The sequence below is a fragment of the Panicum virgatum genome, chromosome 1K (genome assembly GCF_016808335.1).
Source record: "Panicum virgatum strain AP13 chromosome 1K, P.virgatum_v5, whole genome shotgun sequence".
Classification (NCBI taxonomy): domain Eukaryota; kingdom Viridiplantae; phylum Streptophyta; class Magnoliopsida; order Poales; family Poaceae; genus Panicum; species Panicum virgatum.
This window is the reverse complement of record NC_053136.1, coordinates 36,057,931-36,084,196: the sequence shown is the minus strand read 5'-3', so window position 1 is coordinate 36,084,196 and position 26,266 is coordinate 36,057,931. Positions and strand designations below refer to the sequence as shown.

Here is a 26,266-nt window from a genome sequence, read left to right as displayed (position 1 = left end):
CCAGTCATTAGCCTGAAGAGGGTCGGACGTGTGAGAAAACGTCGGCGGGTGACCCCTCAGGAACTCAGCACGTCTGTCGCGAGGCTGCGGCGGTGGAGGAGGCGGAGGCTGAGTGTGAGCCTGCTGAAGGGCCTGAACAGTGTTGTTCAGGGTAGCCATCATCTGCATTTTGAGCTGGAAGTACTGCTCCGGAGTCAAGGGCGGAGGCATCGGGATCCCGGTCCCCTGGGTGTTCTGACCCTAGTTGTTCTGCCCCTGCTGGTCAGAACCACGCCTGGTGTTCACCATCTGATTTTGGACAAAAGATTTCATGAGTAAGGATATTGCAGGAATAAATTCAGATGGATATGATAACTCTTTGCGGAAAAAGACTCAGCCATGATAAAGTAGACAGGATAGAGTGGACTGTTTTACCCCCAACGATCTAACTCATTTTATTAATTAATTAACTTTAGCATGAGAGTAATTTTCTCTAAACAAATTTAAACTACTAAGCTATGCAATCATTCAAAAATCCAAATCAAACATGTAGCATAATAACAAGCAGACAATTTTCACGATTTAGCCGAGTTTAACATACGACTCGACTAACACAACGCGTCGCAGAACGTGCTATCATATTATTATAAAAGGGTCACCTAGATTATACTCATGGTGGTCAGATGACTGATTCGGGCCAAAATCTACGAGAACTATTCTTCAGAGAGAGAAATCAAGGCAAGAAGGGTAAAAGTCATAGAATTCAAGGGGTATAATAGTAAAATAGTTTCAGCGGGCAAGGATTGGAGAGAAGAAGTCCTACAACTCAACCAGTTCTATCTAGGCTTCGTCCTACAGTCGATATGGCTTTGATACCACTTTGGAATCTTCAAAGGCTGTAACAGACCTGCTGGCCTCTGATGCTCAGCCTTGACACGCTGACAGGTGTCACAAATAGTCACGTACTCTGCCACTGAACGCTTCATCCCATACCATCAGAAACGTTCCTTCAGATCATAATACATCTTCGTGCTGCCCGGATGAATAGAATATGCTGTATCATGGGCCTCACTCAGAATCAACTTCCTGAGATCCTTCACATCTGGCACACAGATCCGGTTCTTGTACCACAAGGTACCCTGATCATCCTCTCTGAAATGAGGAGCCTTGCCCTTCTTGAGCAACTCACGGATCTCCTGCAGCTTCTCATCATCTTTCTGATGCTGCCTGATCTCTGACTCTAGAGTCGGTACTGCCTCAAATGCTGTACTCGAAGTATGATGCAAGAAGCCCAGACTCAACTGCTCGAACTCCTCACATAACTCTGGAGGCATCTGGAAAGCCACGGCCATGTTGACATAACTTCTTCTGCTCAGAGCATCTGCTACAACATTGGCCTTGCCTGGATGATAGTGAATCTCCAGGTCATAATCCTTGACCAACTCTAGCCATCTTCTCTGCCGCATATTCAGCTCATTCTGCGTGAAAATGTACTTGAGGCTCTTGTGATCAGTGTAGATATCACACCGCTGCCCATACAAGTAATGCCTCCAAATCTTCAGAGCATGCACAACTGCGGCTAACTCAAGATCATGAGTGGGATAGTTCAGCTCATGCCGACGTAACTGCCGTGAAGCATAAGCAATCACTCTGCCCTCCTGCATCAGAACACACCCAAGACCATCCTTCGAAGCATCACAATATATCGTGAACCTCTTCGTCTGGTCAGGCAGAGTCAGGACTGGCGCCGTAGTCAATCTCTTCTTCAGCTCATCAAAGGCCTTCTGACGCTCATCAGTCCATATGAATGCCGCATTTTTCTCCAGCAAAGAAGTCAAAGGCTTCGCGATCTTGGAGAAATTCTCAATGAACCTTCGATAATATCCAGCTAAGCCCAAGAAAGACCTGACTTCCTTTACTGTCTGCGGTGTCTCCCACTCTAGCACATCCTTCACCTTGCTCGGATCAACAGCAATGCCTCCCTGAGAGATAACATGACCGAGGAATGGAACCTCGTCAATCCAGAACTCGCACTTACTGAACTTGGCATACAACTGATGCTCTCTCAATCTCTGCAACACGAGCCTCAGATGCTCTTCATGCTCTTCCTCTGTCTTGGAGAAGATCAGAATATCATCAATGAAAATCACCACAAAGACATCCAGATAATCCATGAAGACCATGTTCATCAGATGCATGAAGAAAGCCGGGGCATTAGTCAAGCCGAAGGACATGACTGTATACTCATATAGCCCGTACTTGCAGGTGAATGCCGTCTTCGGAATATCCCCAGGATGAATCCTCAGCTGGAAATAACCCGAACGAAGATCAATCTTCGAGAATATACGAGCACCTCGAAGCAAATCAAAGAGATCCTCAATACGGGGCAGTGGATGCTTGTTCTTGATAGTAACTGCATTCAGCTCCCGATAATCGACACACATTCTCTTCGAGCCATCCTTCTTATCTACCAGCAACAACGGAAAAGCCCAAGGAGAGAAGCTGCGACGGATATAGCCCTTGGCTAGCAACTCATCAATAGTCTTCTTGACTTCCTCATGCTCTATAGGTGCCATACGGTAGGGCCGCTTTGCAATAGGAGCTGTGCCAGGCAAGAGATCAATACAAAACTCAATGGCGCGTTCAGGCGGCATACCTGGCAGATCATCCGGAAAGACATCCAGGAATTCAGACACCACGCGAATACCGTCCGTGGGTCTAGCCTCCATCTGATGAAGAAATCCAGAAGGCTCTACTGCACTGATAACAACCTCTTGGCCACTGGAAGCTGATAGCAAGACTGTCCTCTGAGCACAATCTATCCGAACTCCCCACTTGGCCAGAGTCTCCATTCCCAGAATGACATCAATGCCCTTGGTGTCTAGCACCATCAGATCAGTACAGAACTCTACTCCCCTCAAGGAAACACTGACTCTCGGGCAGTAAGTGTGAGACCTCAACTGTCCTCCCGGTGAAGATACTAACAGGCACCTCTTTAATGTGCTAGTATGAATACCATGATGCTCGACAAAAGACTGAGTAATGAAGGAATGCGTAGCACCAGTATCGAAAAGCACTGTAGCTGGATATGAATTAACCATGAACGTACCAATAACCACGTTGGGAGCCTCGGCTGCTGACTCGGCCGTCACGTGGTTCACTCTTCCCTGAAGTGGCGCCCTGGGCTGAGCTGGGCGCCCCTGCTGTCCCGCCTGCGCCTTCCGGGGGCAAGCGTTGGCGTAGTGCCCCGGCTGGCCGCAGTGAAAGCAGGTGCGAGGGGGTCCCTGAGCCTGCTGTCCGGTAGGAGCTGCCGGACGTGGAGCCTGCGGTGCCGGTGGGCAATTCCGCCGCGCCACCGCACCAGAGCCCCGTCCAAGAAGCCCACCGGCTCCACCTCGACGCTAGGATCTTCCCCGAGCCCGCTGCCCCGCTCCGGCCTCTGCAGCGGCCCTTCCTCCGCGAGCTCCGCAGCGACCCGCAGCCCGACGTCGCCGCCATCCTCCCCTGCACATCATCACCGCTCGTTCTCGAGCCTCGGTGAGCACCACGTTACCTCCAGTTTCCTTTTGCACTAGAACCCGAGCCCCAGAACCACGAAGCACTCGCGCGCCGGCGAACTCCGCCGCGTAGAGCCGCCATCACCGTCACACTCGGCGTCAAGAGCCTTCCCGAGCCACACCTAGGTCGCCAGTGTATCAATCATGCCACGAAGGTTCTCCCTGACCCAAATCCCAGTTGTTTTGACCTCCGGATGGCCGAAAACGGCGAAGACCGGCGAGCTCCCCGTGGCACCACCGCGGAGCAGAGAACTCCGGTGCGCTCCGCCGCCGCCGCCACCCGCGAAGCAGCCCAGCCGTCCGATCCGAAGTCAGGGGCCGCGATTAGATCAAGGTTACATTAGATCTAGGCCGCCAGATCCAAATCCTGCGGCTGGAAATCGAAGATACCGGTTCGGCTTGGTAAATTTGTTAAAGAGACCCTCGGTTTATTAGATTTCAACCCGCGGTCCACCTGAGTTCAAAAATAATTAGATTTAAGTCCTGGTTTTAACGCGTAGCCCCCTGAGTTTCTTTAAAATAGAACCCGCAGTCCACACTTGACGTTTTTGCGAGTTAGACCCCAGAGTTTTAGTTTAATTTCGTTTTGGTCCTCGGTTTTTGCAGAAAACCCCCTGGAACTTCAGTTTTCTTACAAATAAGCCCCTAGAACTTGTTTTTGGCCTAGATTTTGCGTCTTAGCTCCGTTTTTAGTGTTCTTTATATCCACACGATCGTTGTAACGCGTAGAATAGTTTTAGACTAGTTTAGTGTGCTGTTTTTATGTATTGTTGTACTGTTTATTAGTGTTAGCTTTTGGTTGCATGTATGCTCATTGTTGTGCCTCGTTTTGGCCATGTGTTCGTGAGTAGACGTTGAGCTACCGGAGGAGCCCCAGTACCAGTACCCGGAGCAGCCGTCTTCGGAGCAGTTTGAGCAGCAGGCAGAGCAGTACGAGGAAGGCAAGTATAACAAGAACAACCTATCACTTTTAAATACAATTTCATACTGCATTTTAATACTGTATGCCTATAAGGATTTCCTAGCCTCTTTATATCCTTATATATATCCTTTGGGTTGCATTTTGGTTAGTTGTGCTAGGTTGCTGCGCTATAACACACTCTGGTCCTTTTTAATTAAATTGATTAATGGTTTACTTGAATTTAATTCTGAGAGTGGCCCTCTGTGCTTCATGCTTGGGTGGCTCACGTCTCGTTAAAATATGGTTTTTGTAGAAGCATGGTTTAGGGGGCCAGCACGGTGCTTAGTGCTTGGTTGGCCACTCTCCATAAGGACCGGTTCATAGAGCGACAACCTGGGACAACAGCGCTACCACAAGGCTAGAATGGGATAGACTTGGCGTAATAATTAGATCTTCTTGGTTTGGAGTAACTTACCTGCGGGGTAGGGGCGGTAAGCTTCTATGTCCCTCGTGCTGAGTGGCCTCGTCTGTGCTTCGTGTCTTGACGCCCACTAGACCTGCTCCATAGTCGCCGATCCACCCTCGCGGTTACTCCCTACCAACGAGATTCTTTGTAAAGGCCTCGTAGTGGGTCGCTAGTCATCTCACCTAAGGAAGTGTGATGAACCTCTGGCGTAGCTCACGACTTGTGGGTAAAGATGTGCAACCTCTGCAGAGTGTAAAACTGGTATACTAGCCGTGCTCACGGTTATGAGCGGCCCAGATCCTCCTTTTGATTAGTGGGGTTGTCTCCTTCCGACGAGGGAGGTGCCTCTCGGGGTTACCTTGGTGGCTTGGTTTCGGTTTGGTTCTCAGTAGTTTCTTAATTAATTCTGATTAATTACTATGTAACTGGGTTAATGGTAATTCATCAACTCGTAGTAAATAGCTTTAAATAAAATTTTGCCAAGACTTAAAAGCTAATGCGGTGGATTCAGCCAACCTTAGAGCTTCATAGTTTGTGTTATACTTGTTGAGTACAAGTTGTGTACTCACCCTTGCCTCTTCTCTACTTTTTCCTCTTGGATACGCTACTGCTGCTCAGTTCCTGCCGACACGAGGGAGTTTGTCCATCGCTACCAGGACTACGAGGACTTCTAGGCGTTCGTCTCCCAGTCGACGTCCCTGTGGCGCCCTGCTCAGCTTCGGAGAGTCTTTATCGTATTTTTTGTACTTCGCTTCCGCTGTATCAGACATTTTGTCATTAATGTAATAAATAACATTCGTATTTCGATGTCTTATTCGTGATATGTGCTGTGATATACTGTTCATTCTGTTGTATATACGTGTGACTTGATCCTGGCACGTATATGATTGCTCGGTTTATGTTCTTTTATAAACCGGGTGTTACAGATTTCCTTGAGAAGCTTGATGCCTTCGGCTGTGGAGATGCATTTTAGCCATGGGCTGGTGACGCCTGATTTGAACAGCTCACCCTCGGAGATTACATTGCCCCTTGCTCTCTGGAACATTCTCTTCTCCTCTTTCTCGTTTGGTGGTTCAATATTTCTCCGAAGGTATTCCATTATGGGAGTTCTTCAATCTTCAGTTGAGATGACTGAAACTTGCTTTTCTTTCTTCGGCTTGACCGAAGGTTCTGTGATTTCTTCAAAAATACATCCGAGGGTCATTGTTCCTTTCTGGATGCTGCTTTTGCCAGCTTCTCAGCTTCGTCGTTCATATGCCTTGGGATATGGACGATGTCGAAGCCCTTGAAATGCTTCTCCATGGCTCTGACGGCATCGAGGTACTCGATGAGTTCTGGTTTTCTTGCCTGTAAGTCTTTTTTAATGTGGTCTCTGACAACCTTCGAATCTATTCTGACTATGAAGTTTTGATGGCCGAGGGCTTTCATTTTGCGAAGGCCCAGGAGCAAAGCTTCATACTCAGTGGTGTTGTTGGTTGATAATTCAAGGTTGCCGAAGCTTAGGCGCGCCGCGTATCTTGTTTTTTTCTCCTGAGGGAGATTCTATGATTGCAGCGACGCCTGCTCCATCGTTGCACTAGGCTCCATCGCAGTGCACGATCTAGGTTTCAGTCGAAGATTCCTCCTTGAAGGTTGGGGATGTCCAATCGGTAATGAAGCTGCCAATACTTGTGACTTGATGGCTGTTCTTCTCTCGAAATCTATGTAGAACTCAGAGAGTTCCGAAGCCCATTTGGCAATTCTGACTGAGGCCTCTCTCTTATTGAACAAGTCATGCAAAGGTTGATCTGTGACTACGATTATCTTGTGAGCTTTGAAATAGTGTCGAAGCTTCCGAGCATACATGACTACTGCATATGCAATTTTCTCTAGCTCTGAGTACAGGAGCTTCGAGCCTGCAAGAGCTTCGGATACGAAGTAGACAGGTAGCTGCTTCTTCTTTCCCTCAATTTATTTCTCGAGCACGAGCGCTGCACTGACAGCAGAGTAGGATGCTGCGATGTACAGGAGCAACACGTCCTTCGGGTCAGGTGAGGTCATTTTGACCATGTTCTGGAGATGATTTTTGAGTGCCTGAAGGGCTTCGCTTTGCTCGAGGCCCCACTTGAATTTGTTTGCGTTGTGAAGGACCTTGAAGAATGGTAGGCTTCGGACAGCAGAGCGAGGGATAAATCTATTTAGGGCTGCTATCCGCCCTGTGAGTTTCTATATGACTTAGGCTCCTCCATGCTCCAGAGAGCTTTTACTTTGTCAGGATTTGCTTTGATGCCTTTGGTGGACACGAGGCATCCTAGCACCTTTCCTTTGTGAACTCCAAAGATGCACTTATTGGGGTTCAAGGACAACCCTGCTTTTCTTAGGCTTGCAAAGGTTTCGGCCAGGTCTGCCACATGGTTACCTCTTATTGAACTGGTTACTACAATATCATCAACATAAGCCAGGACATTTCTTCTGAGTTGGTGCTCCAGGACCACCGAAGACATTCTTGAAAAAGACTGTCCTGCATTTTTCAATCCTTCGGGCATCATCACAAAGCAGTAGGTGCCGAAGGGAGTTATGAAGCTTGTTTTTTCTTCATCTTCTTTCCTCATCTAAATCTGATGGTATCCAAAGAAACAGTCCAGTAGAGACATCAGTTGACTGTTTGCCGCATCATCGACGACTCTGTCGATTCTTGGCAGTGGGAAGTCATCCTTCGGGCAGGCTTTATTGAGGTCAGTAAAATCGCATATGCGCCACTTGCCATTCTTCTTTTTGACCGGCATGGTGTTTGCCAGCCAAGTCGAGTACTTGACTTCTCGAATAACATTTGCATCTAGCAGTCTCTGGACTTTGGCCTTGACTGCTGCGACTTTTTCATCTGCCATTTTGCGAAGCTCCTGCTTCTTCGGCTTGATGTTTGGGTTGATATCCAAGCGATGCTCAATGATATCTCTGCTGACACCCCGTAGGTCACTGGCGGACCATGCAAAAACATCTTGATTCTTGTGGAGGAACTCAAGGAGCTCTTTTTCTTCCTCGGGCTCGAGGGTTGCATTGATGGTTACCATTTTGTTGGGTAGATACAGTCAAGGGGGACCTTCTTGACTTCGCAGTCTTCCTCGAAGGTTGCTTTCTCGTTGTCTCTCTGCTGCTCTTTGAAGGTAACAGACTTGGATTCAGTCCGAAGGTTGTGGACATTTTTTTGGCCTGGGTGTATCCCCGCTCTATGTCCCGCGCAAGGTGTTGGTCCCCGCGGACAGTGGTGACCCCGCGAGAGCTGGAATCTTCATGCACAAGTACAGTTGATGAACGATAGCTTTGAACTTGTTGATTATCCCCCTTCCTAGGATTGTGCGGTATGGGTGGGGTATCTCTACCACATCGAAGGTGATGTGCTCTGTTCTTGCGTTGGCTGTGTCTCCAAAGGATACAGGGAGTGACAATTTGCCGATTGCGTTCACTCTCTTTCCTCCGAATCCCATTAAAGGGATATCCGAAGGTTGAAGCAGGCTTCGGTCGATGCCCATCTTGTCGAAGGTGTCAGAAAAGATGATGTCTACAGAACTGCCAGTGTCAACTAGTATCTTGCCAATCCTTCAGCCCTGAATATTTGCCTCGATGACAAGAGCATCTCTGTGTGGGTAGCTGATGAGGTTGAAATCTTCTTCGGAGAAGGTGATCGGAGAGTGTGACCACTGGGTTCTCTTGGTTGGACCTTCGGAGACGATGCAATGGACTTGCCTGAAGTAGTCTCTGCACTATCTCTTGTTTTCTAAGTCCAGGGTGGAACCTCCGGAGATGGGCAAGATCATCCCGAAGGTTGGTAGTGCCGCGGGTTGGCTATTTGTGGTTTGGTTTTCTTGTTTTGGTGGGTGGATTGGGGGTGGTGGTAGCTGCTCTTGTGTTGGCTGAGCTTGGGTGGTGGTTTGACTGGGTTGTGTTTGAGAGTTTGGCTGCGTCTGCCAGTTGTGGTTGTAGTTGTAGTTGAACATGGGTGGGCGGTATGCTTGGGTAAATTGGGGGGGGTGGAACGAACGAAGGTTGTGTGTACTGTATTTGTTGAGGTTGAGTTTGTGGAGTCTGAGGCCATGTAGTATGCCCAACTAGCTTGGCTTTTTTCTCGGACTCCATTCTCTGAAGGGTCTTCTTCTTCTCCGGGCACTGGTTTGTTCTATGGTCGGAGTTAGACCTGTGGAAGTGACAGAATAATTTTTTGGGCTCACACGAAGGTCCGCGACCTCGGCCCCTTCCTCTACCGCGACCTCTGCCCCGTGCTCCGGACGAAGGTTGCTTGTCATTTGAATGTTGAGGTTCCGACTCTGATGGTATCATAAAGGGATCAAAGGTTAACTGTTCCTCATCATCTTGTGAGGGTTCCACAGGTAAGATGAGTTGCTGAGCTGGCTACTTCTCTTGCTGCCATGTTTGCTGATTGTATTTTTCTGCCTGACGCATGATTCTTCTTTGCTCTACCCTTCTGCGGTGGTCGGCATTTGACTTCGCGTACTTCTCTGCTTCTGTATAGAGCTCCTCTAGGGTCTTCGGGGGCTCTCTTGTGAGATGAGAAGCAAGCTGGCCAGACAGGAGACCTTCGATGCATTTCTCAATCGCATCTTTCTCTGGGAAATTTGGGATTTGAGCCTTCTTCTGAACGAACCTCCAGAAATAGTCATAGAGAGGCTCGCGGTCGTGCTGTGGGCACTTGAAGTCTTTCACAGTGTTGGTATTTAGCCTTCTGAAGCCCTGAAAGTCCTGGAGGAGCCTTCCTTTCAGCTGGTACCAGTTACTGATTGATTGTTGGGGAAGATATGAGTATCAGTCGGCCATAGAACCTTCGCAAGCCATGATGAAGGACTTGGCCATGGTTGAGTCGTCACCTCCGGCCGAAGCAATGGTTGCTTCATAGGCCATGAGGAACTGGGTTGGATCAGTTGTAGCATTGTACTTGGGGAGCTGTGTGGGCTTGTAGCCGAGCGGCCATGAAGTTCGCTGCAGAGCGACTGAGAGTGGCGAGGTCGGGTCAAATGGGAGGTTGACCCGTGGTGGCCTTCGGTCTTCATTGTGCGTGAAGGTTGTCTGGTGGATGACGCGGTTTTCTTGTTGGGCAGAACCTTCGGGCATTTCTTGGTATGTCCTCTGCAAATTCTCAACTTCTGCCTCCATTTCTGCTAGTTTGCGCCTGGCCTCGGCTAGCTTGTTCGCCTGGTCCAGTGCCCTCTTTTTGGTGGTGAGCTGAGCTTCGATGTTTCTTTTCTTCATTTCAAGGGCCTTGAGCTTGAATGCTGCTTCTGTGAGCTCCGCGGATTGGGTTTGATGAGCTTCAGTGTCTTCGTTGTCTTCAACCGGATCTCCATGAAGAACAACTTCGTTGGTGATGTCTTTAATTCGTGGGTTGGCTTCTTCATGCTGCAGTGGAGAGCCGTCAGGCTGAGTGGAGTTGCTGGTGGTGCTGGCGGGGGCTTTCCTCTTCGCTGGGGCCATCGAAGGTTGTTTTTCGAGCTGAAACGATGGGCGCCGCTATTGGGATCTTAGCTTCTTAGATGCCCAAACAGGGAGCATGAATAGTATAAAAATGGCAATGAAAGTTGGCACTTAATTCTCCAGTAATGACCAGAAAATTCAACCCCATACACTGTGGAGAGAGGGGACTATTTATACCCCTAACCCTCATCTAGACTTTCCTAAACTGTCCCCTTCCAACTCATTTACAGCTCACTTACAAACGGTTTTAGGGTAAAATTATAAGGTGAGAGGTGTACAAATCCGACCTTCTCACGTATTCACATTTTACATGCACGCCTATTCCCGACGAAGGTCTTTGTGTCCTTCATCGGGTCTCATCCTGATGCTTGATAACCTTCGGGCGCCGAAGTCCTTCGCAGGCCCCCGGTCACTTCTGAGTGATCAATCATGACCTTCTTATCTTAGGGTGACCTTCCTGGTCCTTTTGAAGGTCTTGTTCTCCTGGCTTGTGCTCCCGGGCGAGCAACCGCATCCTTCGGTCCCCTGAAGGTTGGTTCAATGGCCTGGGGCGATCTCGCGAGCGACCGTCGCCCTTCGGGTGTGCTCGCCTTCCTTCGTTGGAGCCCTGCAAATGAGTTAGGGAGCATTTCCGAGGGTGGGATCGACCTCCGGGAGTCTACCCGAAGGTCCAATCCCCCAACACGCCCATCATATGTTGGCTATATGGATGTAGTGTGCATTATTGTCGTTGTACAGGTGCTAATATATCTAGCTTGCCATCCAAGTTGTGAAGTCAGAAAGGTAGCTTACGATGCTACGAAGAAAGTCCTCTCAAGCTCAAGTGGTCTTGCTGAAGATACTCTATTCTTGTTCGCAGCTTGGTTGTCATTAGTTGGAGAGAGACTGTGAATGTTGAAACAAGGGTATGCACGTGTAGACCTATTGATATCAAATGCTTACCTACTCCTGATTCTTTGTCTTCCCCTTGGAGTCATCTGCTTTCTAATGTGTTGATACTTTTTCTTCATCTGAATCCTCAGAATTTGCCTATCTTGTCAATACTGGAGAAGCATGTGTTCTATCATTTTCTTAACCTGAAAAAGGAAAAACTTCTGCAACTGTAATCCTATGTAACCTGAATCTGCACCATGTCGATGTCAATTACTAGCTCTTTTGGTTGTTTCTTTCTTAATATCTGCAAAAAACACATGCAGGTCTGGTTGTTTCCTTAACGATGAAATTCCTCATCCCTTGGCAGTTGATTTTGTTACCTTACAGTGAATGAACCAAGAGGGAAAGCACAATGGAGGTGAGCTAGTAGATAAGCCTTTACAGTATAGGCCACTTGGGCCTGTAGAGTATATGGGCCATATAGCCATATAACACGCCCCTTCAAACTTAAGGCGGAGGTGGAGGATCTGAAGCATTGAGTTTGAGCAAATGAAGTTTGATGCTCTTGAGTTTGTGCTTTGATGAAGAAATCTGCTACTTGCAACTCTGATGGCACATAGTGAAGAGCAATTGTTTGTTGATGACAATGAGACCGAGTAAAAGAGGCATCAACACCAATATGTTTTGTGAGTTCATCTTCACAAGATCATTAGCAATCTGTATGGCTCCGGTATTATCACAAAGAAGCGGTGTGGGGGTATCATAGGAAATACCAAAATCAGCTAGCAACCATCGAAGCCATACAATCTCTGAAGTGGTGGTGGCGAGGGCTCGAAGGTCTGCCTCTGTACTTGATCGAGATACAGCTAACTGCTTCTTGGACTTCCAAACAAGAGGAGAAGAACCAAGAAGGATACAATAACCTGTGACTGAACGACAGTCTGTGGGATCACTCGCCCAAGTGGAGTCCAAGTAAGTATGGAGATGGAGTGGACTATCATGAGCATAGAACAAACACTGAGATGAAGTCCCCCGTAAGTACCGTAGAACACCAGGTGGGGGTGCATATATACTTCCTCGTGTAAATCACCGTGGAGAAAAGTATTCTTAACATCCATCTGAGAGATAGGCCAAGAACAAGAAGCAACCATTGCAATTAGAGTGCGAACAGTAGTCATGTGAGCAACAGGAGCAAATGTCTCATCATAATCAAGACCTTGAGTTTGCTGAAAACCTCTGGCAACCAAATGAGCTTTATATCTTTCAATAGAACCATCTGATTTGGTTTTAACTTTAAAGACCTATTGGCATGTGATAGGTACAGCATGTGACGACAGTGGAACAAGATCCCAATTACCTGTACGATCAAGGGCAGCAAGCTCCTCAGACATAGCAAGCTGCCATTCTAGAATACTTGCAGCTTCCTAATAAGTGGCGAGCTCAGAAATAACAGCATTCATGCTAGGAAAACCATACTTTTCTTTAGGATGAATAGTACTGTGATCTCGTAGATTATATCATGGACCAGGCTGTAACTCATCAGAAGTAATAGGTGCCTCAGCAATATTATCATTAGAAGTATCAACAGCGGGCGCGTCAGGACTGGCCGAGGTGGTAGAGCTGGAAGAAAGGTCAGTGGGGATTTTGGAACGGCGTGTGAAGAGACGGGTGATAAGTGGTTTTGAAAATGGGTGAGGTGCAGTAGGTGTCTCAGAGAGAGGAGGCGGAGTGGTACAAGGAGCAGGAATGGATGCGGAAGGTGAAGGGACATCACCCATGGATGAAATAGGAGGAAGACACATAAAAGATGTGGACTCTGTGGAGAATATGAGGGTTGTGTAGAGGGGTAATAAAAGAAAGGACGGTCCTTAGCAAATGTCACATCACGAGAGATACGCATGCGACGAGAAGAAGGATCATAGTAGCGATAACCTTTATGCTCAGGACTATACCCCCAAAAAACACACTCAACCGATTGAGCGGTCAACTTAGTGTGCTCACGAGGTGCAAGCAAAACATAGCAAACACATCCAGAAACTCAAAGGTGGTCATAGTTGGGAGGCTTACCAAAAGGATTTCACCAGGGCACTTGCCAGACAGTTTGGATGATGGTTGTCTATTGATGAGATATATAGATGTGGCGACAGCTTCCCCCGCAGAAATGAGAAGGAACAAAAGAGGCAATCAGAAGGGTGCGAGCAGTCTCTATGATATGGCGGTGTTTACGCTCAGCAACACCATTCTGAGCATGAGCACCAGGACATGAGAGTTGGGCAAGAGTACCTTCAGATATTAAATACTTGCGAAAAGTGTCAGATAAATACTCTCCACCAGAGTCAGAACGAAAAATGCGAATAGAGGTAGAAAACTGAGTATGGACCATGCGAGTGAAAGACTGGTAAATGGAGCACAATTCAGATCGATGTTTCATGAAGTAAATCCAAGTGTATCGAGAATGATCATCAACAAAGATAACATAATATTTATGACCACCCTTAGTAGCAAAAGGTGCAGGACCCCATACATCAGAATGAACAAGATCAAAAGGCCTAGCAGAATGTGACACACTAGAGGAATATGGAAGTTGGATCTGTTTTCTAAGTTTACATCCCCTACAATGAAAACTAGGCTCTATTGATGTATGGCCTAAGCAACCACTACTGACTAAAGTAGACTAGCGAGAGCCGCATAGATGACCAAGCCGATGATGCCACTTCGCAAAGGATGATGTGGAAGACGAAGCAACGGATGACACACGAGCGGTAGAGGTAGTAGGTGAAGAAAGGCGCAAGGTGTCCAAAATATAGAGGCTAGGAGAACATCTACGGCGATGGCCAGTCCCAATCACAGTCCCGCTTCGACGATCCTGAATAAAACATGATGAGTCATCAAATCCAACAAAACAATTATGATCGGTGATTTGACCAACTGAAAGGAGGTTCATAGATAACTGAGGTACAAAGGAGACATTGGGTACAGAAAAATTTGAACTAGAAAGAGAGCCTTGATGAGTAATATGACAAGATGTACCATCAGCTGTTTGAATAGAGGCATCATCATTGACTGGCTTGCAAGCAACCAACTGAGACCCATCAGATGTCACATGAAAGAAAGCCCCTGAATCAATAACCCATGAAGACTGAGCAGCACCAATAGGAGAGGCAGCAGCAACAGATACGAAGCCTCTAGTGGTGGAAGTAGTACCCCGACCACGAGGAGCACGGGAAGTACCCCGACCACGTGCAGCTCGATACTCAGCCAACTTCTCTAGATAGTGAGAAAAACAATTTTCTGAAGCATGATTCTTCTTGCCACAATGTTTACAAGGCTTAGAAGAGGTAGTCTTTGGCACATTGTACCGCTGAGAGGCTGCCAACACGCTATGAGGCAGTTGTTAGAGTATATTAGGCAACTCCGGATATGGTTAGTTTAGGATTGATTGTAATCCCGTGATAACCTTCCTTATCTCTAGGAGAGGCTACTTGCCCTCCAAGCCATGTACTCCTATATATGCCGCCCAAAGGGCTCAATGCAATACATCGACCACATTATATGCATCCTACTTTCTTACATGGTATCACAAGTTAGGGTTTCGACCTAGGCTTCCACTTCCGCAGCCGCCGCCGCTGCCCCGCCCCTGGGGAGATCGATCTCCGCCGGGGGCAGCGCCCTCGTAGGATGCCCGGCCGATCCCTCTGATCCGCCGTGCCTGTCGTCGTCAAGCACAGCAAGGAGACCTACCTTGCCACCAGGATCCGTCACCGTCGCCTCCGCTGCCTCCGCGCAGGCGGGCGCCACCTGCATCCAGGGCCGCTTCGCGTGGGGCGCCATCGGGCGTCATGATGGGGATCTACTGTTGCTGCTATTTTTTTCCGATCTAAGATCGGTTTGCGTCGTCCGCCGTTCCGCCGATCTTCATCGACACTCCCGAAGGACGAGGTTGTTGCTACGCCCTCCAGGCTGCAGCGATGACGTTTGTGATCAAGCCACCTTACTGGTGTCATCGCCTTTTCAGGCGGTGGAGCCACTCACCGCCGGTCTTCGTCAAGCAGGCGCTCGATCCGCCTCCGTGCCTCCAGCCGTTCTCACGCGGACATCGCCGCCGATGTTCCTGGAGGAAGATGTCGCCACCACCCTGATCTGAGTGCGACACTTGCTGCAACCTGCGCCGTCGCCACCCCTGTCCTGAGCATGACCTTAGTCACAAACCGCGCCGTCTACCATCGTCATCCGTCGCACCGTCCTACTGCTGTCTTCGGCAAGAAGCTGCTAAATTTGCGTACTCGAGCACCTCGACGATGCTTCGACCCGCTCCCCCTCCACGGCTTCGACCACGTCCACCTCGACCTCGGCTACTATGGCACTAAAGGGCTATCATCTGCATGAGTCTCCAGTCAAAGCTTTCGCACCGGCATTCCGACTGCAGGGGGATATGTCTCCATTGTTCTCTAGTCTGACTGTTCGTGTTGCTACTGCTACGACTGCGGGGGGATGTTAGAGTATATTAGGCAACTCCAGATATGGTTAGTTTAGGATTGATTGTAATCCCGGGATAACCTTCCTTATCTCTAGGAGAGGCTACTTGCCCTCCAAGCCATGTACTCCTATATATACCGCCCAAAAGGCTCAATGCAATACATCGACCTCATTATACGCATCCTACTTTCTTACAACAGTGATACTGAAAAAGACATTGACTGGAGACGAGTTTCTTTAGCAAGTAAAGCAGACAATGCTTGTGCCATAGTCAAATCAGATTCACCATGAAGTAGCTGTCTACGAAGAGAATCAAATTCTTCCCATACACCCATGACAAAGCGATATGCAAGAAATCGGTGAAGAAACTTGTGTGCTGGACAATTACCAGTAGGGCATTCATCAATCATAGAGGTCAAAGATCCCACCAGACGATCAAAAGTAGAGTAATACTCATCAATGGACATATCATTTTGTTCAATTACATGAACTTGCTGCAAGAGATTATGTAAAAGAGCACCACTGTCCGGAACATAGCGCCCCTCAATGCCGTCTCTACACAAAAGGCCCATTCAGGATAATTCTGACCATCAAGGATGATATTGATTACTATTGTATTGATCTGTGCCATGGTGAAAGCTGCTAGCACCTTGACCCAAACAAACGAAGAAGGAAGCAGTTACCACAGCAGAACAATCAGCAGATCAGAGCAGAGCACCAGCAGAGCAGAGCACCCCCCATCCATGGCGCCAGCAGAGCAGAGCATGCGTCCATGTAGCAGAACAGGGGCAGGCACCAACAGAGCAGCCCCCCTTCCCGGTCCGTGCAGCAGAACAGGGGCGGACGCAGACAGCCAGGCGCAGACAGGGGCAGGCGGGAATGAAGAGGGGCGGGCGCACGGTGCATGGACGGGCGGCCGGCGACGAACGCAGAGCGCGGACGGGCGACGACGAGCGCGGCGCGCAGACGGGCGGCCGGCAACCCGCAACAGGCGGATCCGCGACGTGCGAACGTCCGGGAGGCCACAACAACGTCTGCAACAGGCGGACGGCCGCGACGGGCGGCGTGCCGGCGGGGACAGACGCCGTGACGGGCGGCGAACGAGGACGCCGCAACGGGCGGCGACCAGAAGTGCAGCGACGAGCGGCAGGGGACGACGGACAGCAACGTGCAGATCCGCGCCGGCGGGCAGCAAACGAGCCACCAGACGACCAGACGACCGCCGGCGAAGATGAACAGTGGATCTCGGGTGGGCTAACCTAACCCTAACCCTACCTGCTCTGATTCCATGTTACCTTACAATGAATGAATCAAGAGGGAAAGCACAATGGAGGTGAGCTAGTAGATAAGCCTTTACAGTATGGGCCACTTGGGCCTGTAGAGTATATGGGTCATATAGCCATATAACAGATTTATGAGCTGCTACCTAACAAGTGGGTGTATTAGGCTGAGAATGTGCGATTTGGTGCCCAGGTGTTGTGATTAGCTGGTTGCTTGGGATTTGTATGCTCAGGTAGGGTATTGCTTGGCGAGGCATGTAGCAAGGGCCCTGTACTGGTAAAGATCCCTCTTTCTATTTCTACATCATTGATGTAGAAAGGGCCCTCCTTTTGATGAGTCTGGTCTCTATATTTTGGATTGTTGTTCTTTAGATTAATCAGTACCCTCTTATCAAAATGGTGGTGGATGTAGATAGGCTCACAATGTTAAGAGCATCTCCAAGAGCTCTTGTATCTATGAATAGCTAAAATCCTGATATAGCTATTATGTAAAATGAAATAGCTAGCGAAAAAGGAATGAAATCCAACAGCTTCTTCAAATCCAAAAAGGAATGGCTAGCGTTGAGCGCTAGGCAAAGATGCCCAGCGGCATCCCCTGGATAGAAAACGAGGACAGAAGACGAGGTATATAAAGTTTCTGTTGGATGTGGTTTTTTCGTCTTCCTTTTCTTTTTTTTAAAAACTCATCCAAGATATAAGAGCTCTTGGAGATGCTCTTAGATTGACATTATTCAGAAGCTATAGGAAAACCATGTTAGTTTATAGACATTTCTATTGAAAAATTGGTTGACTGTCTTACAAATTAACAAGAGCAGATATCCATGTTCCCTTTTGTATGAAAAGGTATTTCCTACTTTAGCAGTTGGAGTATCTTTCTTTGCTGTTCAAAGCAAAATGATTTGGTTTATTCCATATCTCTTCCTTTACTAATTCAAATTAAACTATTCTTTACAGGCTTGCTAAAATATATTTGTTTTACTCATTGAAAATGTGTTTCGTGTCTAGATTCTTTTAATGGTTAGCATCATTCAATCATTGAAATTTAGTTCTTTGATGCATCTTCTAGCAGCAGGACCTTCTGGAAGTAGGTTAGTAAATACTATTAACTTTGTCGATATTGTCATTCTGCATAACTTGGAAGGATCACCTTCTTGTAAATAATCAAATAGTTCTGTATATGACATATAGATGATATCAAGATTGCTAATATATGTTGGCAGACTTTATTTTATTTACGTTTACAGGTGAGGCTGTGCAAACCTTTGGACTCCATTATTGTTTACTGGCACAACTGGAGGATACTTGGTTACAAGAGAACGGTACCCAGTTTCCATTTCTATCTTTTGTATTAAATAATGATGCGGCTATGGTATAGCCACCTCTCTATTGTTGAACTGTTCTGTGCAATGCACCATTATCTGAATTTGTATCTATTGGGTTGATAAGAGGAGAGCCATGGTTACTGAAAATGATAATATTCTATTCTTCACTCTTTGACGAAATATAATGACATCGACATGGTGGGCGATAGTAATAGGATGGCAGGACTGCATATGTAGTCATATAATGAAAAGTTCTAACTGGTGAAAGAGAATTTGTATGATTAAAAGATTTATTTTGTTTGGGCGTGGCACATGAGGTTGGGTAGCCTGTGCTTCATTCTGTTTTTTTAGAAAAAGGAATTGTTAAAAGGAATCTGTGATTCTATCTGTGCTTCCACTGATATTATTCTTGAATTACAACAGGTGCGAGGGAAGTACTTGCTCAAAAGTTCACCATCCTAGCTTCAAAACTGTTCCAACTCACAATAGTAAAAAACATACTCTTATTTCCCTTTTCATATATTAAGTAAAGGTTTTTATTTCCAGACTGGGCTATGTGACATGGCAGTAATATATAGCCAAACAGTTCAGCTGTTGAAACTTAGTGTTTGGCATTTGATTCTGCACCTTATGGAGTATATATGTAGTTTATTTATCAGCATCCAGATGAAGTCATCTACATTAACTACACTAAATTTACATGATAGGTAGACTGGTGTAATCCTTTTATTTGTTTTTGTAGAGAAGACTAAAATTAGGGATGACTTCTGACATCAAAATTTTTGGCTGTTATGCTAGGCATCTACTGTTCCATAATACTCTTGTTATTTTTTACATTTTGAACAGTTCAAACTCATCATTGCAGCTTGGAGGGCTGAGTCATGCAACAGACAAGAGCATCTTCCAAGCTATTGATTCCCTTTTGGTTGTGTTCCTATATAGCTGCTCCTTGATAGAGTGAGTGTATAACTTCTCTTGTTTGTGTGAAAAGCATATATATGTTTGCCTTTATTATTGATCTGAGTATATCTTGATCCACTTATCATTTTGCTCCCATGCTAGGATTGATTTCAATACTCGATGTAGTCTAATAGCATTTGTAAAACATACAGTAGGATTTCATGATCTTTTTCTTATGCAAACCAAGTGAATAACAGTATTGGCCTCATTTTTATATGCTCCATTTGATCTTGTGACATTTTTTTGCTTCATCTTTCGTCCGTCGTCCGCCCCCGTCATTATGGGAAAAAACCGCTTTTAAAACTTTGACTACAATACATTCACATCACACATTAGCTAAAAAACAAAGTAGCAGATTGATATAACTACAGTGAACTTTGGGCAAAGTATGATCTACATTATTTCAGGTGCCATCTCTACTATTCTGATTTGTTGTATGCTGCTCCAGGTGTTAGTGATATAAGCTCTCGATAGATAGAAAAGATCAACATGCTCCAGGTATGCATCCCTTTGTTTGTTTCTCATACTTACCTCTGACTGTTGTGAGGGAAATAGGGAATCATATGTCTTGATCATGTTGTTCAAAGGGTGCTCTTGGCCAGTCGATTATCCATTCCCCTCTCATCCGGGATTCTGCTGAAGGAAAACTATGCTGCTGAATTTGACTACAAGCAGGTCACATAGCTGACAAACACTTGTGTTTTCTTGAACTATTGAGGTCATAAATAGTTTCACGAGTGATTTATTCTATGGGGGCAACACCGAAATGTCCCAAGTTTCGCTTGCAATTCTAAGGTGTGCACACTTACTAGGTCATCAAAAACAAAAAGAACTTTAAGACAGAAATTACAAGCTGTTTCAGTTAACTACATTTGTTCTGAGTTCACACACCGATCATTGTCATGTCTTGAATAGGAACCTAAGTTGATATAGCAAATTGTGGAGAAAATTAGTTACAGTACTTTCTATGCATTTTCCTGCACTTGATCTCAGCACAAGAAAATTTAGGATGAAAGTATCTGATTTATCAGTATACCGATTCATCAGTATATATTAGCTTGACTCCAGAATCTTAAAGTCTATGTGCATTTATTTGATTGAGTTATGCTTTTAACTATTACATATTAGTGACTATCCACATTCTGGTCACCTAGACTCTAGCTGAATGATAAAGCTTTTTTTTGGGGGGGGGGGTGCATGAAAAGGAGCAAAAGGCAAAGGATATGATTAATTAGTAGGCTTGGCGGATGCCAGGGTGTTGAGATTGTTGCAGAGGATAAGGTTACAATTTGTTTTTTTTTTTCAAGAAACACGAAGGAGAGCTGTGCATCTTTGTATTAAGATTTGTGTTTATAACATGGTTCTCCGGAAGTTGATCTTGCAGCATTCCCTTGTTTATTGACATCCAGTTCTGCTAAATTCTATTCTGGTCAGGAAGCATAAGCGACCTTAATGAAATATTTTATTGATGCCATGTCACTTTGGGATGCTATTTTACTGATGCCATGTTACTTTGATATTCTATTTTACTGATGCGATATCACTTTAGGATGCTTGTGAATAGAATATAGAAGAAAAACCCTTTTATTTATTTTCCTTTTTGCTTCAAATTCTCCACTTAAACACTGCCCATTGTATAGGAAGAATTATCAATGTTACGTGGTAAAAATGTTACGTGGTAAAGTTGCATTTTTAGAGGAGGAAATGCTAAACATTATAATTCAGACAAACATACCATCTTATTTATTATGATGCCTTTTATATGGTTCTGATGCAGGGAGGGGTAAGTTGACTAAGAAGCTGTGAATAGCGAAAGAGGAAGGAGCAATCCAGTGAGCCTTGGATCAAGAATTATGGAATGGATTTGAAGCCACTCTGCTGCTGTGTTGGCATCTGGAATCGAGGTGCATAGAGCAATTTGGCCACCGGACTAACGGCTAAGGGAAGGTTTTGAAGGCAGGGTCTCATGACTTCGTTGCGTGGTGCATTGGGCCCAGAGGGCACCCAGCGAGCAATTTCATTGTGGTAAGCCCAAGCTGCATGTTCTAATTAGCTTTAGTCTTTTCATTCCAAAGGGTTTAGAACAGAGAAATAATATATATAGTAAAAAATATTTCTTCTTATGTTTGATAAAAAGGACATTGTTTAGTTCAGTATGTGTACTTTCCTTGGAATTATTTTGGAGATTATTTTTTTTACCTTTTTTATATGACTTAGATCTGCATTCTGGTTTGTTTCTATTTCAGGAAATAAAACTTTTTAAGTTGCTAAAGGCCCTAGATATGCTAAACTGGTAGCTCTGCATTTGCATGCTTTTTGCAATTTGCTTATGTTTCTAGAAAGAGAGGAAGCTTTATTTGTCCTGTGGCTTTGAGCAGTACATGAGCCTTGTATGATAAAGATCATTAGCAAGTTTAGGGATTAGCATGTGCAATTTTGACAAATGTGATTCTCATGTCGGTAACACTTAAGCATAGTGCAGACTCTTTTCAGTACAGGTTTTGCTTCAGCTAGGAGAACTGCTTCTACTCTTTAGTAATTTCCTATTTTTTTTCAATTCCCAATAGATTTATTGATATATTCAGAATCATTTCCCTTTGTACCGATTGTTTTCATCATTAAGCTTTGAATTCATATTTAATATGCATTTTGGGCTTCCCAGTTGATCTTCTTTTCTGAGGTTATATTTGACAGGTTGCTCCAATTGCTCCTAATATTTGACTTGATGTTAACAAAACCCCTAGGTAGCTTCAAAATGTTGTCACATTGATGCTTTAGAGAAGCAGGTTTCACAACTGTATTAGAACTGGTTGACATTTGAGATATTCAAAGCTACTTATTTTGTTTTTTGAATCAGAATTGTTGTCCACTAACCTCTGTATATAACACTGCCAAGGAGAAGAAATTGGATATGGGGACAACTCTAAAACATAATTAATGGTCACACAGATTTTAGATGTGAATTGGCATATATTTCCTTTTAAAAAAAGAAATGACATATATACATATGGATTAGGCATTTTACTAAGTTACAGAGATTGTTTAGCAATCGTAGATATGATATGGGGAGGTACTGTTGGTATTAAGCATCGCCATTTATTCTTGCTTTTTATAGATGTGGAAGAAAACTCAATCACTATGACAAAAATACATGACACGTCATGTCTGAAAGAAAACTCAATCATAAAGGAATCAATTGGGTATGGAATCAATTTTAAATGATCACTATTAATGAATTTAAAATATGTGCAAATCATTGTAAATTTTGAGTATTCTTGCTTACAAATGCCATGTTATGTCATAATCTTTGTTATTGTCCTATCTTTTTCTCTACAGTGATGACTTATCTTTGCTTATGAATTATCACTGAATCAGTGGTGTTTGTAATTGTGGATGCCGTGGAGGGGCATGATCAATTGGTTTGTATTTTGGGAATTTTCAAAACATTCCTTAGTAGAATTCCTTCAACAAGAAACCATAATATGTTCTATTAATTTATATTCTGGTTTGCATTTGTGACCCTCTGTTCCGGTTTATACTTGGGACCTTATTTAAGCGACAGCATATCATGTATATATGTTTCAGTTTGTACTTATCAGTCATGATATGTTTTCGAAGAGTATGTACTCGTAACTTGTTGCATGTTGTGTTCATAATGTGATTCTTCAAACACGTGTGTGCCGTACGTGCATCCTATTATCTTATACATACCAGGGAAAAAATTTCCGGACGGAAAATCCGGTTTTTCGGAAAATTTTCTGTTTCCGGTGCTACCCGGAAAGTATTTTCCGGCCCAATTTTGGATTTTTCGGTTTCAAAATTCAAAAAAATCATAAAAACGAAAACCGGATTTTTTCCGACCGGATTTCGTTGCTTTCCGGTCGGATTTCGGTGCTTTTCGGGCGGAAAAGATTGTTTTAGCAATGTAAAAAATATTTTAGTATATATGGTATTGCAAAAGAACTATTACACATGTATATATAATTTAAACACCAAATATCCATTCAAATTCCGTAAAATCAATATATCCCTCACATGACTAAACACATATAGATCCGTATATGAAATAGAAATGTAAACTCTTAATAAGTATCCCTCACATGACTAAACACACATAGATTCCGTAAAAATAATATATCCCTCACATGACTATTACACATATTGGGTTTATTTAGCAAAACATGTCCTATATATGATCAGTTTGTATAACTTGGATAATGTACTTGGTATTGTATTATTGCAATGAACCTATGGCTTGTATGCTTGTATGACTAGGACAATGGACTTGGTATTGTATTATATTGGATTTAGATTGTGTGTCTTGTATGGACAATTGGACATACATGTTATGTTTTAGGTGAATCCTATTAATATTTGGTGTGTGAAATATTTATTATGCTTTGTGAACTGTTATATATGCAAAATTAGATGAAGTGCTGTAAAATTTTTAATTTTTCCTCACTGATTTTACAACTTCCGATCACCAACAACATTTTCCGGTCGGAAAACACCGAAATCCAGTCGGAAAATGTCGAAAACCGAAATTTGAATTTCAAATCATTTTCCGATCGGAAAATCCGGAAAAAAAACCGGAAAACCAGAAATTTTCCGTTTCCGCAGCAGTCCGAAAAATGGTTTTCCAATGGAAAATTGATCCCTGATACATACCATCTATTGTGATATGAATGTTTATTTTCACCACAATTAAAACCTCATTGCTTATTTTCACCATATATAGTTTCCTTAAATGCATATTGCAACTAAAATTTTGTGTGGTTACTTGTTTACAACACTAATCTTTAACACGTGCATGCCGCACGTGCATCATACTAGTAAACCAAAGGAGGCGATGGTATGTCGCAAGGCAGTAGGCACCGTCGCACCCCGGCACAATTGTAGTCCCTCGGCTGGTTTCCATCCGTCCGATTTGTTAGGTTGCCGCTCGCTCGGCTTGTGATCAATCTCTACGTTCGCTATTCGAAATCAATGCCGCCTTCAATCGCTTCGTTCGCTATCCGAAATTAATGCTGATGCCGTCTGGAATGCCACGACCAATTTGTTCACCTAGTTCCTTCGCTTTCGTAGCCCCGCAATGGGTATTGTCGGCGGCACTGTGGTGAAGCCCGAGCGGGAATGGACAGATCTTGGGCTGGCTACAAGGTGCGGCGACGGCGGCTGCAATGCCTCATATAGGTGGCGTTCACCTGTAGTGCTATCGCCGGTGGGTAGGGCTGGAAAAAAAACCCGTTAAGCTGGCTCGGTGGCTCGTTTCAAAATTGCTCCGATTACGTTCGTTCTTTTTTTTAAATAAAGATTAGTTGATTTGGAACAAAAGTCAATTTTGGCAGGCTCGGCTCGGCTCGGCTCGTTATGCTCGATTTGAAGTTGCATATCAAACAACGCGGGAGACTATAATAAATACGAATATATTGATTTCGAAGAAAGCTCGAAAAAAGTCGAGGCTCGGCTCGATTCCACCCCTACCGGTGGGCTCCAGAGGCGTCTTCGTCGCCGGCGAGCTCCTTGGCCATCTGTGTGCCTCACCCCATGAATTGATGTAGGGTCATTCTATAGTTTTATTTGAATAGGATGTGTGATTATTGATTTCATGGAGGGTTTATTTGTAAAATTCAATGCAATCATTACATGGCAGCAAATTTTACATTTCAGCCTAGATTTGTTGTGAAATTGCCTTGAAAATGACAAAAGTCCTTTGAATTCAAAGTACTTCTATGTTTTCAAAAATAGCTCTTCAACCTTTGATCAAATAAATTTTTGCACAACATCAAAGTTGTAGATCTTGAAAAGTTGAACAACTTTCATGTTGGGCACTTTTTCATTTGAGCCCTAGTTTAAAAGTTATCTCTGTCTTATAGTAAGGTCCCTGAATTTTTTTGAAATTGCAAGAAGGTCCACCTTTCTTCTTCTTCCTCCTGCCTCTTTCCCTGCTTTCCTCTGACCGCTGGCGCAGCGCCACCCGCCGCTCTGGGAAGGCCGGGAGGCCACCTCCTACTCGCCGTGGCACCCACGCGTCGCGCCCCCGTCCTTTACTGCCCCTTTTCCCTCGCGCTGGGGCCGTTCTTCTCTTGCCACGCGCCCCAGATCGTCCGCCGGCCGCCACCTTGCCGCCACCGTGGCCCGGCCAAGATAGAGCCTCAGCTCTCAATCTTTCGCGTGCACGAGCACTACAAAAACCCCTGCGAGCTAATCCTCTCGCTCTTTCACCGTTTCCCCACCCCAATGCTCTGGAACGCCGCCGCCATCCACTCGAACGCCGGCGAGTTCAAGCCCGCCGTCGAACCACGCCTCCACAGCTGCTCCGCCCACGCCAACCCCACCGCCAGCTCCGCCTCGTCCTCGCGCAGCTAGCGGGCAGCCTCTCGTCGACCCTCTTCCACCGGAACCCCTTCGCCGACAAGCCTCCTCCGCCACCGACCGCCCTCCTCCGCCGATCCATCTCCTCCGGCCACCTCTTTGCAAATCAAGGGTACCCCGGAGTGCGTCTCGTGCTCCTCTTCATTTTCCCCAAGCTTCACCTCGCCGTCGGCTAGCGTAGCCGCCGGGAAAGGCCGGCGCAGCCTCCCCTGTTCTTTCCTTTCGACCAGGGCCTTCCCTGTTAGAATTCAAGAAACCCCAGGGGGTTATCTGCGAAGCTCAAGACTCAGATGAATAGTGCTTCTAAGGTCTTATTTGCTATTTTAGCTGTAAATTTTGAAATTCTATAGAAATTCGTAGAAAAATCAGAAAAATGTAAATCTTGATATTTTGGAATCCTTGAGAGAAGATCTATGTATTAGAATCAAAATATGTTGGGTGTTAGTTGAGAGTTTTTGCTGTAAAAATATATTTGTGTTAATAGTGCTTAAAGGCTAGTTGAGTTTATCTTTTTAATAACTATTGTTTGAAGCCATGTCTTGCTTTGAAACTTTTATGGTGAATTTCTCATGTGACTCTAGTGTTACTGTAAAAATTTCGAGGTCATTCCTTCT

General features: G+C 45.2%; 1 long non-coding RNA gene across 4 annotated transcripts; it reads left to right on the top strand.

The window, feature by feature from the left end:
* The first annotated feature begins 15,534 nt into the window (after positions 1-15,534).
* Positions 15,535-21,877, top strand: LOC120704897. Of its 4 annotated transcripts, none has more exons than XR_005687726.1 (3): positions 15,535-18,314; positions 18,741-19,952; positions 21,055-21,877. It is a non-coding gene; the product is annotated as an uncharacterized LOC120704897 (long non-coding RNA). The 4 variants fall into 4 exon arrangements; XR_005687725.1 differs by having other exon boundaries at positions 15,964-19,274; positions 19,685-19,952; XR_005687727.1 differs by having other exon boundaries at positions 15,972-19,775; positions 19,865-19,952.
* Positions 21,878-26,266: the final 4,389 nt, after the last annotated feature.